At 43.0% G+C, this 12,500-nt stretch overlaps 1 long non-coding RNA gene across 2 annotated transcripts in view; it reads left to right on the top strand.

Moving 5' to 3' along the window:
- Positions 1-12,500, top strand: part of LOC139182198 (uncharacterized) — a 38,193-nt gene that overhangs the window by 21,278 nt on the left and 4,415 nt on the right. The window contains exon 3 of one of the 2 annotated variants that reach the window (XR_011565808.1): positions 4,793-4,867. The exons of the other annotated variant lie outside the window; for it this stretch is intronic. This is a non-coding gene — a long non-coding RNA (uncharacterized lncRNA). The remainder of the gene's footprint in view (positions 1-4,792; positions 4,868-12,500) is intronic. 2 annotated transcript variants of the gene reach the window in all.

Raw genomic sequence — 12,500 nt, 5'->3', positions numbered from 1 at the left:
AAACCCCTCACTCCTGGGCATACTAGGTTGAGTGGCCACTCCAACAGATGATTAACACAAGGTCTCTGTTCTTAAGGAGCTCACAGTTCAGAGACAATGGAAGAAAATACATAAAACAATCATGACAGTCCAAAGGTTTCGGTAGGGTGTTTCATTCAAGAGGAAATGGCAGTTTGACATCTTTTCTGTGCCCACTAATGCTATAATAGTCAGTGATTTTCATTCGTTATAAACTCTGAGCATTAGCTCATTTGGTGGATTGCACTGTGAAATGATTTCCAAATCATGGCAGAATTTATATTTAAGCAAAATTTTGTTTTTATCTAAAATACAATATCTTTTTTCCCCTGGAATAAATTCTTTCACTCTGTTAGTGATCCAATCTGTATGGTTTTTTGCTTCATTACTCTGCTGAAAATGTACAGGCATTGGCTACACTGTAGTGGAAATATAATGCAAACCATGTGTGTAATATAAAGTTTTCTAGTAGCCACATTTAAAAAAAGGAGTAGGTGTAATTAATTTTAATAATATATTTAATATACTTAATTAATAAATTAAATGTTATTTTAATATGTGATCAATGTTAAAATTGAGATTTTTTTGGTATTAAGCTTTCAAAATTCAGTCTGGCCACATTTGAAGTGCTCAGTAGTCCTAAGTGACTAGTAGTTAGTTTTGGATGCCACAGGTCTATACAAAGTCATGTAGAGAATACAATTAGTTTGATAATTAAAGTCAAAACTCTTTGCCTAAATTAATGGACTATTTTGAAGGAAAATGCTTACTTCTGCCTAGGTTTTGGACTCCTCAATAATGTGGACCATCCTGCCACTGACCCCTAGGTTCCTACTGAATTGAACACAAATTCTAAGCCCAGGAGCAGAGGCACATCTAAAGAAGACCTGTAGGTGGGAACTGTGCATTCTTTCTTAGCTGAGGGAGCCCTGCTGAACACCTTTCGAAGACACCATTCTTAGGTCTGATTTTGAAACAGCCGCAGGTGTTGCCAGTTACGCCCAAGTCCAAGGGGTATCATGAAGTTTACAAAACTAATATAATTTACATTCTTGGATTTATAAAAAGCAGTCATTGTACGTGCCTCATGGTACACTGTTGATGGGAAAGGGGGAGAATTGTGAAACCCAGCACACAATGACCCAATGTTGTAATTCCCCAAAGGCTGCAAAACACAAACAAAAACGATGCGACAGAGATGATAAAAACACTATGAGAAAACATTGAGTTGGTGTTTAGAGAACCCAGTCCTCTCTGCATGCTTTGTCAAATGACATATCTGCTCAATGCCAAATGAACACTCCACTTTTCCTTCGATTAATACATTTTTTGACACTCTCCTTGTTGGCTACAAGCATTTCTGCTACTTTTGCTCATTGAACCTCAAAATGACTGCACTCACACTCCATTTTTTCATTATTCATTCATTTTGCAAACATTTACCAAGGCTTCCTGTGTTTCCAGCATTGAGCTAGGCACTGGGGTTGAGGGAGGAATTACAAAAATGCTCAGCATCTAGTGGGGTGAGATCAAGAAGCAAAGAGTTGCAGAGTGTTTGTTTGTGGAAGCAAGTTCTCACAAAGCGTTAAGTGAACCCAGCTAGAGAGCTATGAGGTCAGTTCTGGATCTGGTTGGGTAAAGGATTAGCCTGGGCGGGGAGGGCTGTGTGGAGCAGTATTACTTGATCTAGTTGGAAGGGTGGGGAGGAAGTGGAATAAGCCTCTTAAATCAAATAGCCTGAGTCAGGGGAACAAATGTGTTGAAGTTCTACCAATTCACAATGTTGTTGCCAGTCAATGTCTCAGCAGCCTGTGGTTGGACTGGGACTCTCAAAGGTACCAGAAGCAGACAGGGCAGGGAAGATCCTGGATGAGAAACAACTTTTATTGACTTCGACACATTTTTCTCCTCAGTTGGCCTTGACCTGTCATTCAAAGTAATCTCAGTGAAACTTTGGCACCATTCCTCCCTTCATTTTATTTAGGAAGAAATTATTCATCCAATAATTTTGAACTCTTACTAGATACCAGGTGTAGACTGGGACTGCTGCTGTTGCTGCTTGGTCGCTCATTCCTGTCTGACTCTTTGTGACCCCGTGGACCATAGCCCTCCAGGCTCCTCTGTTCATGGGATTTTCCTAGCAAAAATACCAGGGGATCTTCCCAACTCAGGGATCAAACCCACGTCTCCTGCTCTGCAGGTAGATTCTTAACCACTGAGCCACCAGGGAAGCCCAGACTGGGGCCAGACATAGGAAAATATGACATAATCCTTTGCCCTGGAGCTAAGGGGTGGAGGAGGTCACTTATAGGCACACATATTCGGATATGGTATCAGATATATTCAGGAGGGACTTCCATGGTGATTCAGATGGTAAAGAACCCAGCTGCAATGCAGGAGACCCCAGTTCGATTCCTGGGTCAGGAAGTTCCCCTGGAGAAGGGATAGGCTACCCACTCCAGTATTCTTGGGCTTCCCTGGTGGCTCAGACGGTAAAGAATTCACCTGCAATTTGGGAGACCTGAGTTTGATCCCTGAGTCAGGAAGATCCCCTGGAGAAAGAAATGGCAACCCACTCCAGTATTCTTGCCTAGAGAATCCCATGGACAGAGGAGCCTGGTTGGGCAAATTCGTGGTCTTGCAAAGAATTGGACATGACTGAATGACTAACACTTCAACTTCCACAGCTCCTGGAAATTGGGGCATGACATATATGGCAGACACTATACAATTTTGCTTGGATTTTGAGGGCCAAGAAGACCCCCCGCCACTGTCATTCAGTAATACTGGAATGAAATGCATGACTGGAAGCTGATGACCTGTGTTCTCACTCTGCAGCAATGATGTGTGTGTGTGTGTGTCTGTCTGTGTTTGTGTGTGACAGAGAGAGAGAGAGCTAGAGCCAGTCAAGTACACGTCAGAGTGATGGGAAGGGTCTATATGGCAGTGCCTGTTCTCTGATCCCGAATCAGACCTTCTTTTGGAACTGGAGTGTCCTTAGACATCCTTTTATCTTTTTTTCAAAATTCCTCCCTCAATGACTAAACAGTCTGAGCTCTAGACACATATACTGATGTGTCATCGAGCGCTGTGAGCTTATCCCGTGTTTCCCTGGCCCCCTGTGTCCTTCTTTCCATCACGCTGCCTTCTGACCAGCTCTGTGAACAAGCAGGTGGCATGGCTCTAGACACAGGAAGACCTTATCGGTGTTCACTTTGAGCAAGTTCAGCATCACAGGCCTAAGCCCGCTGCTTTGTTGGAATGTCCTGCATCCTCGCTTACAGCCCCACCTCCTCTGTCTAGAGAGTCTCCTCAGTCTTCCTTATCAGGGCAGTATCCCAGCACTGGCAGTTAGGGGACGCTCTGTTACTGTTGACTGACTGAGCGGCTGAGATGTAATTCCATCCAACTCCAGTCATACAAACCCAGACTGAGGTCACCAGCAGCTCTTGGCGGCAGCTGCAATAGTGGCAGTTATGCCTTGTATTTGGATGGCTCTTTGCTGTTTCCAAATCCATTAGCCTGCTTGGCCACATTCAGTCTCAGGTACCCCTACAGGATGAACATTAGCCTGAGAGTAAAGGAAACCTGAAAAATTCTGGACTTTTCTCTGGCATTTTCATTCAGGCACACAATGCCTGAGATACCAATAAGTTGCTCTGTGTTATATAAGTTCTGAGGGAATGGCATCATTAACCTCAGAGTAAGAGTGATTCTTAGATACATAACGTTAAAGGGGCTGCCTTTCCCACTTTTGTCTGTGGAACTGTAATTTATTTAATTGGAGTTTTTCCTGGATACTCAGCCCAAAACCTAGCGGGTATTTGGTGAGTAAATGCAACTTTCTTACAAAGGTCTTAGTCTGAGAATGCAACAGAAGGTGGGGTTTATACCTTCCTCACATCTGACTTCTTCAGAGAGGCTAATTCCTCACAGCTGAGGGGAAGGACCACGTCTGTGCTAATCAGTTCTGCAATCCCAGGACCAGGCATTTTCAGTGGATGAATAGATGAATGGATGGATGCACGGACTGATGAAACTTCAAAGAATTGGCCCACATTAGAGAAGTTTGGAGTTCTCCTTCTTTGTCATTCCAGTTGATTACTTCGTGTGTGTGTGCATGCTCACTTGTGTCCAAGTCTTTGTGACCCCATGGATTGTAGCCCACCAAGTTCCTCTGTCCATGGAAGTTTCCAGCAAGAATACTGTAGTGGGTTGCCATTTCCTACTCAGGGGTGTCTTCCCGACCCAGGGATTGAACCCACATCTCTTGGGTCTCCTGCATTGGCCGGTGGATTATTTACCACTGAACCACCTGGTAAGTCTGATTTCTTCATAGAAGAGCATTATAATGAGCAGGCAAAAGAAGACTGAATTCATGAATACAGAGAGCAGTTTAAAAGGCCGGGTAGCAGGGAATTTCTCCACACACACAACAAAGAATCTAGGGGGAAATAAATTTTGAAAATACACATGCATTTTTTTTTAGGACCAGGTACTTCATCTTACTTTATTCTCACAAAAACATCCTGATAGGAAGAGCAAAAATTAAGTGGCTATTTCCCTGCATAGTTTATTTTACTGAGGACGTTCCATGCATCATCTCATTTAAAATTCAGGCCAACACTATTAGTATCCCCATTTTACAGATGAAGAAAGTGAAACTTCAAGAGATGAGACAAGATGTGACAGTTGCAGGAACTGAACCTAATTCCAAAGAATATGTTCTGCACTCTGTGATTTACATAAGGAGGTTAACTTGATTTTCTTTTAGAGAGATGAAGAAACTGAACCTTATGAACTTGAGAATCCTACTCAAGCCAGTAAATAGTAGAACCAGGACTCAAACGTAAGTTGGCTTTACTTTAAATCCTGTCCTCTTTTCAACTCTCCAAACTCTCTTCTTTGATACACTCAGTGGTTTCAAGGCAGACCACCAAAAGTGACTTTAGATGGATACAGAAAGAATATTTTTGACCTGAAACTTGGAGATGGTATCTGATATACATTAAAAGAAAAAAACCCAAAACCAAAGAAACACCAAGATTTCCCTAACAGAAAATAGAATCAGATCTGTGTCAGATGATTTTAATTAAACATTATTAAAATTTTTTTTAAAAAAACTTATTTTATTGAACAAGCATTTCATGCTCTTGGTATAAAGCTATGTGAAAGGATATATAGTGAAAAATAGTTCTTCTCTCCCTCTGTTACCCAGTTGCCCTCCCATGGAACTACTCACAACCCCGACAGTAGTGGTACATGTGTGGGCTACAAACCTGACTTCTCTCCACCCCCAGTCTATACACACTGCCTAAGAGCAGGAGGAAGGGAGAGAGAGGAGGAGAGGATGAAGGCGATGGAATGAATGGTATTTGCCTCTAGTGGCCGCCACAGGAGACAGGAAGTTAGAGGCCAGTGTCACTATTGGAAGGATACTGGGTCCTTCTCCCTGCCGCTCGCTCTCCTCCCCTTCCCCAACTGCTGCAATAGAGCCCATCTAGGTTTGTTCCAGTGCTGAACTTGGGAGCATCCAGAGGCCATGCCCCTGGGAACTGGGAACGTTGGCATGCTCCTGATTGGCTGTGAGTCACCTAGAGGCCCAAGCCCATGGGACACAGAGGAATAAGAAGGCTGAGGCTGTGTGATAATAGTAGCTAACCAGTTGGGTGGGAAACAAGTCCCTTCTGGGGACATTTTGGGGCTGTGAGCTTAGGTCACACTTTTAAATGAGTGGAGGTGATCAAGCAGTAGACACAGGCCTGTGATAACATTACCAGTCAGTGAGTGCTTGTTGTAGGATGCTATGCACTGCTGACTACGTGAAGCATTGCCATTTCCTCCTTTCAGCCAAGCATGTTGTTTTTGTTCAGTCGCTCAGTCGTGTCCGACTCTTTGCAACCCCATGGACTGTAGCCCACCAGGCTCCCTTGTCCATGGGATTTCCCAGGCAAGAATACTGGAGTGGGTTTTTTCCTTCTCCTGGGGATCTTCCCCACCCAGGGATCAAACCCATGTCTCCTGCATTGGCAGGTGGATTCTTTACCATTGAGCCATCTACACACACACAATCAAGCACAGGAACTCCTCAAAGCACGATCGCTTTGGCTGGCCCAGTTATTGTCTTGCTGAGGACTGGAGAAAGTAGAGGACAAAAATAAGTGGGGAAAAAAAATAAAGAAAAGAGGGCTTGCCTCGTTCCCAGATCGTGTGTATCCTGAGAGCAGGAATGCTTGATCCCTGTAGTTGCAGTAGAAAATATCCTGTCAGTGTCACTGGTTGCTGCTGTTCTTTTTGTTTGCCAACCTTGAAGAAGCCCTTCAAGACAATTTTATCCAAATCCTTGGCATTCATAGATGAAGAAACTGCAGGTGGACTGAGGGTGTAGTGACATGCCCAAGGTCACAGTCAGTACCAGCATCACCCAGCCGAAAAGACCTACTGGAGACCCATCCAGCTGGCCAGTGGATGGTGTGCACCCATACTTGGTCACAGGCTAACCAGAGTGTTCCCCACAACCCTGTTACTGCTTGCTAGCATGTTCATTGCCTCTGAGGTCTATGGCTGGAAAATCAGGTTTTTCAGGTCTAAAAACACTATAACACATTCTTCATTTCCCCAGCAGTGCCTCAGAGGCCTCAGGAAATTGATCCATGATAGCCAAACTCTATGGGGTTGATTTGTAATCAAGGAAGCTAATAATTTACAAGGGGGATGCAATCTACTCCAGAATCTCTTTACCTGGTAGTAGGCCTCTTCGTGAAATAAAAAAAAAACACATAATAGGAAAATTGCCTGATACAGCAGGAGGAACAGGCCTACTGAAGTTTATTCAATATTGGGCATTGGAAAATCTGCTGTTATCCTTCTGGCCTTTTCACAGAAAGAGTTGCATCTTGGGTTTGAATTTTAGCTCTGACATTACTAGTTGTGTGACTTTGGCTAGTTGTTTGATCCTTCTGAGACTTCATCTCTCCACAGGTCCAAAGGGGTTACCTACTATATACCATCTACTTCTCTTAGATGGTATTGGATGCTCTGAGATTTGGGTTCTCAAATACTGTTAAGTGGATGATAATTTTCACCTTTCCTTGTCTCAGTTCAGTTCAGTTCAGTCGCTCAGTCGTGTCTGACTCTTTGTGACCCCATGAACTGCAGCACGCCAGGCCTCACTGTCCATCTCCAATTCCCGGAGTCCACCCAAACCCATGTCCATTGAGTCGGTGATGCCATCCAACCATCTCATCCTCTGTCATCCCCTTCTCCTCCTGCCCTCAATCTTTCCCAGCATCAGGGTCTTTTCAAATGAGTCAGCTCTTCGCATCAGGTGGCCAAAGTATTGGAGTTTCAGCTTCAACATGAGCCTTCCAATGAACACCCAGGGCTGATCTCCTTTAGGATGAACTGGTTGGATCTCCTTGCAGTCCAAGGGACTCTCAAGAGTCTTCTCCAACACCACAGTTCAAAAGCATCAATTCTTTGGCACTCAGCTTTCTTTAGAGTCCAACTCTCACATCCATACATGACCACTGGAAAAACCATAGCCTTGACTAGACGGACCTTTGTTGACAAAGTAATGTCTCTGCTTTTTAATATGCTGTCTAGGTTGGTCATAAAAACGTATAATGCAGTGAGTTTTCATCATGCCAAATTCACGGAAACATGTGATGTTAAAATGTGCTTTATTTCACCAAATGGTGGTGATAAGAGACCATCTTTTTAAAGGTGTTTTTACTTAGCTGTAGAAGAAGCTGGGCTCTCGGTCTAGTCACATGGGATTTGTACCTGCATTTTTAGGGCTATTGGATTAAGTGACTGCAGAAAAATAAAGTGGTATATACTCTCTTTTGCTTTCAGGTCTTCTGCTTGATTAGTGATTTCAGTGAATATAGGGATAAAAACTGAAATTCCTAAAACAGAAAATTTTAAATTCCTGCTATTCAGTCTCAAACTTCTAATTTATCTTGAGAGAGAATGTTTGCATTTGGCGGTACACAGGTTTCTGTGGCATATTCTTCGCTATGTGCCTACACATCTACCTTTGTTTGCCTTTATATGAATACTCCAGTGTCTGTTGATCTGGGTTTCATGTGAGACCACTAATGGAGATTCTTTTACTGTCTGATCCATCCCTGGTGTTTTAGACAGTGAAGAATATACCTGCAATGCTGGAGACCTGGGCTCAATCCCTGGGTTGGGAAGATCCCCTGGAGAAGGGAATGGCAACCCACTCCAGTATTCTTGCCTAGAGAATTCCATGGATAGAAGCTATGGTCAATGGGGCCGCAAAGAGTCGGACACAACTGAGCAACTAACACTTACCACTTATTTATTAATGGAGATGCCCATATTATGACTGAACTTGGTTGGAGTCCCTCATTTCTGTTGGGAGTTTTGTCCTACAGGTTTGTCCAAGAGAAAAGAACTTTGGAGACAGCACAGCAACGTTTCAGTCTGCTCATGGGTCAGTAACTTCCAGAACCATCTGGGGTGTGTTGGGGTGGGGGGTGGGGTGAAGCTGCTGAGGAAGGCTTCAGCCTGTGGCTTTATGTGAAGAGAAAAAAGACAATGAGAAGAAGGAAGGGAGAGCGGAGAGGATAATTATTTGAGTGAGGCAGGCTCTTGAAATAAAACATCCATATGGCCCTCTGGGGGGAAAAAAAAACAGTTAAAATTTGAGAGCTAGATTGTGAGCGACACCTGTTGTGTTTAGAGGCAGAGTTATTTAAGTACCAGCACCCTGGACTCCATTTCCGGTGCACACAAGCTGTTATTCTGCTCTGGAAACTTGAGCAGAGAGGAAGGGAGAAGGAAAAAACAGTCTGGGTGAGCTGACTAAACCCAAGCTTGGATAGAGGAGGGGGCATGTCTGGCTGCTGCTGCAAGCCTCAGGTAACTGGTAACTTCCATGAGATCGCCCTGGGTTGGGACCCTCGTTCCATTCTTCATCCTTGTAAGACAGGCGTCTGGTTGCTTCCTTTCAGTGTTGTTTGTTGTCATTATTATTGTTTAGTCCCTAAGTCATGTCCAACTCTTTTGCAACCCCATGGACTGTAGCCTGCCAGGCTCTTCTGCCCATGGAATTTCCCAGGCAGGAATATTGGAGTGTGTTGCCATTTCCTTCTCCAAGGTATCTTCCTGACCCAGGAATTGAACCCAAGTCTCTTGCATTGCAGGCGGATTTTTTCCTGCTGAGCCAGTAAACTGAAGTTTTCACCCTGTTCACAAGCTTACAAAAACTTTTTTGTAACCTGTAGTTATAGACTGTAACTGTTTTGATTCTTGTGAATCATTTCATGTAAGTCAAGGGAGGCTGAAAACACAAGCAGGGCCCTTTTGGCAGCTTTCTAGGCTGTCCTGTCCTTGCAACAGCTGCGAAGGAAGGCTATGCCAGAAATCTGAGGGTGTTTGCAAGCATGGTTTGGGAAGATTCATAAAGGATATAGGTCTGTCGTAGTGATGGTTGGAAAGTCTTGGTGATATTTTGTGGTGGAGGTGGTGGTGAAGGCAGGTTTCAGGCACTGATGTGCATAGGAGGTGAGGTTAGTTCCAGCTGTGTGCTCAGAGGAAAGGAAAGTTTAGAGTACCATCATTTTTCATCTGCACCAGTCTCCTAACTAGCTTTCTTGCCTTGGTGGCACCAAACCCACTCTGCTGGCTCACAAAGTTGATTGTGTGTGTCTTAACCTAACTCGGAGAAGGCAATGGCACCCCACTCCAGTACTCTTGCCTGGAAAATCCCATGGATGGAGGAGCCTGGTGGGCTGCAGTCCATGGGATCGCTAAGAGTCGGACACGACTGAGCGACTTCACTTTCACTTTTCACTGTCATGTATTGGAGAAGGAAATGGCAGCCTGCTCCAGTGTTCTTGCCTGGAGAATCCCAGGGACGGGGGAGCCTGGTGGGCTGCACAGGCTATGTGGTCGTACAGAGTCGGACATGACTGAAGTGACTTAGCAGCAGTAGCAGCAGCAACCTAACTCTGTGTTTGGCACATCAAATTGATAAGCTTGAAACTGGCCTTGGTGGGGGAATTTACTCTACAGAAATTGTCAAGTACCAGAAATCAAGGCTTTTGTTTTTCCCCAAAGATCTGATTCATCAGCATAGCACCTTGCTGCTTCCATTCCTGTCTCCCTATATTCGTTTCCTTCTATAACTATAGTGTTTCATCAACAGATAGAGCTGATTATTGTCACCTGTGGTTTAAAACATCCACCTTAGGAAATTCCCTGGCAGTCCAGTGGTTAGGACTGCACACTTTACTAGCGAGAGTACAGCTTCAATACCTGGTTGGGGAACTTTGTAAGCTGTGTGGCACGGCCAAAAAAATAAGTAAATAAATGAAATAAAACAAAACACCTATGGTCTTCTGGTTGCTCTGAAAAGGCCCACAATCTTTATCTTAGCTTATGAGGCCAGTCTGCACAGTCTGGCCCCTACAGGTGTCTCCTGCCTTTTCTTGTACTAGACTTCACCTTACTTTATGTGCTCCATCAGTTCTTCCAACAGAGCTTCTCATTACAAGTTCTAAACACAAGCTCTTTTTATTGCTGTGTTAAGAGCTATTTGCTGCTCACCAGATATTCACAAACTTCCTGACATTTCCCAGCCCACTTGCAGTTGGGTGGGGCCATGTGACCAGTTCTGCTGAGTTAGCTGTGAGTTGAAGTGACACGTAGCAGAAGAGTTAGGAGCTGATGTGCCATCATCCAGCTTTCTCTTCTACAGCTGCAGTCATGGAGGCCATATGTTGAGACAGCAGAACCACAGGCTGGAGGAACCTGGTTGCTGAGTCAGCACATGGAGAACAGCTGTCTTTAGAAAGCTGCTTGGTTGTCTGTGCATGTCAGGGAAATAAACATTTGTTCTGTTTAGCCACTGAGATTCAAGAAATTTCATTACCACAAGATAATTTAGTCCAGCAGTTCTCAAACATTTGAGTCTCATTTGACCTCTTTAAAGTCTTAAAAATTACTGATAATCCTAAAGAGCTTTTACTTCTGTGGATAACATCCTGTAATATTTCCATATCAGATATTAAAACTGAGACTTTGAAAAAAAAATTTTAATATGTACATATTAATTCCTTTTAAAATAACATAAATAACAAGTTTTATGAGAAATAGCTTTCAAAGGAAACTAGGAAGAATGATCCTATTTTACTTTTTCACAAATCTCTGAATTAATTGAAGAAGACTGGATTCTCATATCACTCCTGCATTCAGTCAGTTGCAATCCATTCTGTTGTGCTAAGGTACAAGAAGAAAATCTGGCTGCACACAGATAATGCAGTTTCAGAGAGGTGTATTCTAATACACCTCTGTATTTTCTGATGCTTGTGAATATTCTTTTTGGATACTACAACAAAATTTGACAAGTGGTAGTTTTTAAAAAGCTAGTCATAACACGGACATAACACAACAATATCAATAAACTTTCCATACTCTGTTAGCGTTAAAATCCATTAGAGTATCTTGCACTTTGAATGGATCATTCAGCCGTGCATGATTTGGTGACCTTATGCACTAGTTACTTGGGAAAATTGGTTCATTGACTTATATAGATATTCCAAATGTTGACATACTTCATTATATAGTATTTTAAAATCATATTAATTAGCATCATCATTCATCACACCAGAGTCTTTAAGTATTAGGAAACTGTCAAGCTCATAACAGTGGCTGCAAGTTTTCTAAAATTCTAATTTTTGTTTGAAAGCTTGAATTTTATCTTTGGCAACAAACACTGTCAGTTATTTTCCTTGAAGTGACAGATTCACTTTATTCATTCTCAAAAAAAAAAAAAAAAAAAAAACCTGCCAAGAACCCAAGATGGAATAACCATAGTTTGTCAGTAGTTCTTTTTCAAGTAAAAACTGTGTTCCATGATAAAAGCAGCCAGTTCCATTTACAACTCAAAAAATCAAACAAGTGCTTTTCCTCTGAACAGCCATGGGATTTCTGTATGCAGTTAGGAGTGCTTTGTGCATACCCCCCATTTGTCACAGTGACTATTGAAAAGATGTGTACTCAAGGATAGTGATTTAATAAAAGAAATCACTTTCACTGCTTAATTAAAGGCATTTCTAAATAAAGCTGACTTCCCCCGTCCCCACAAGTGCATGGAAAAAGAATGCAGTGGCTATGAGTATAGTCTGGTGCCACTGCCTCAGTTTGTGCTAAGGGCTCAGCAGTGCTCCCTCCAGTGCTTTTATATCATCAGTGCAAATGTCAATCCAGCTGAAAAGAGGCGATAACATCTTCATATATTTATAAATTATAATGTTGGCCTTGAGGAACCTCTGGAAGGATCTCTGGTACCCACAGTAGAATGAAGACTGCACTTTGAGAACCAGCAATCCAGCCCATCCTCAGTAATTCACTCCTACTTTCCTTCTGGCTAGAATATACTCCCTCCCCCACCTCATTACCAGGCCATCACATTGTAGATATGATGCCCAGGTTCATGACCAGACTCT

This window comes from Bos indicus, chromosome 3 (genome assembly GCF_029378745.1).
Source record: "Bos indicus isolate NIAB-ARS_2022 breed Sahiwal x Tharparkar chromosome 3, NIAB-ARS_B.indTharparkar_mat_pri_1.0, whole genome shotgun sequence".
NCBI lineage: Eukaryota > Metazoa > Chordata > Mammalia > Artiodactyla > Bovidae > Bos > Bos indicus.
This window is presented reverse-complemented; position numbering and strand designations above follow the sequence as displayed.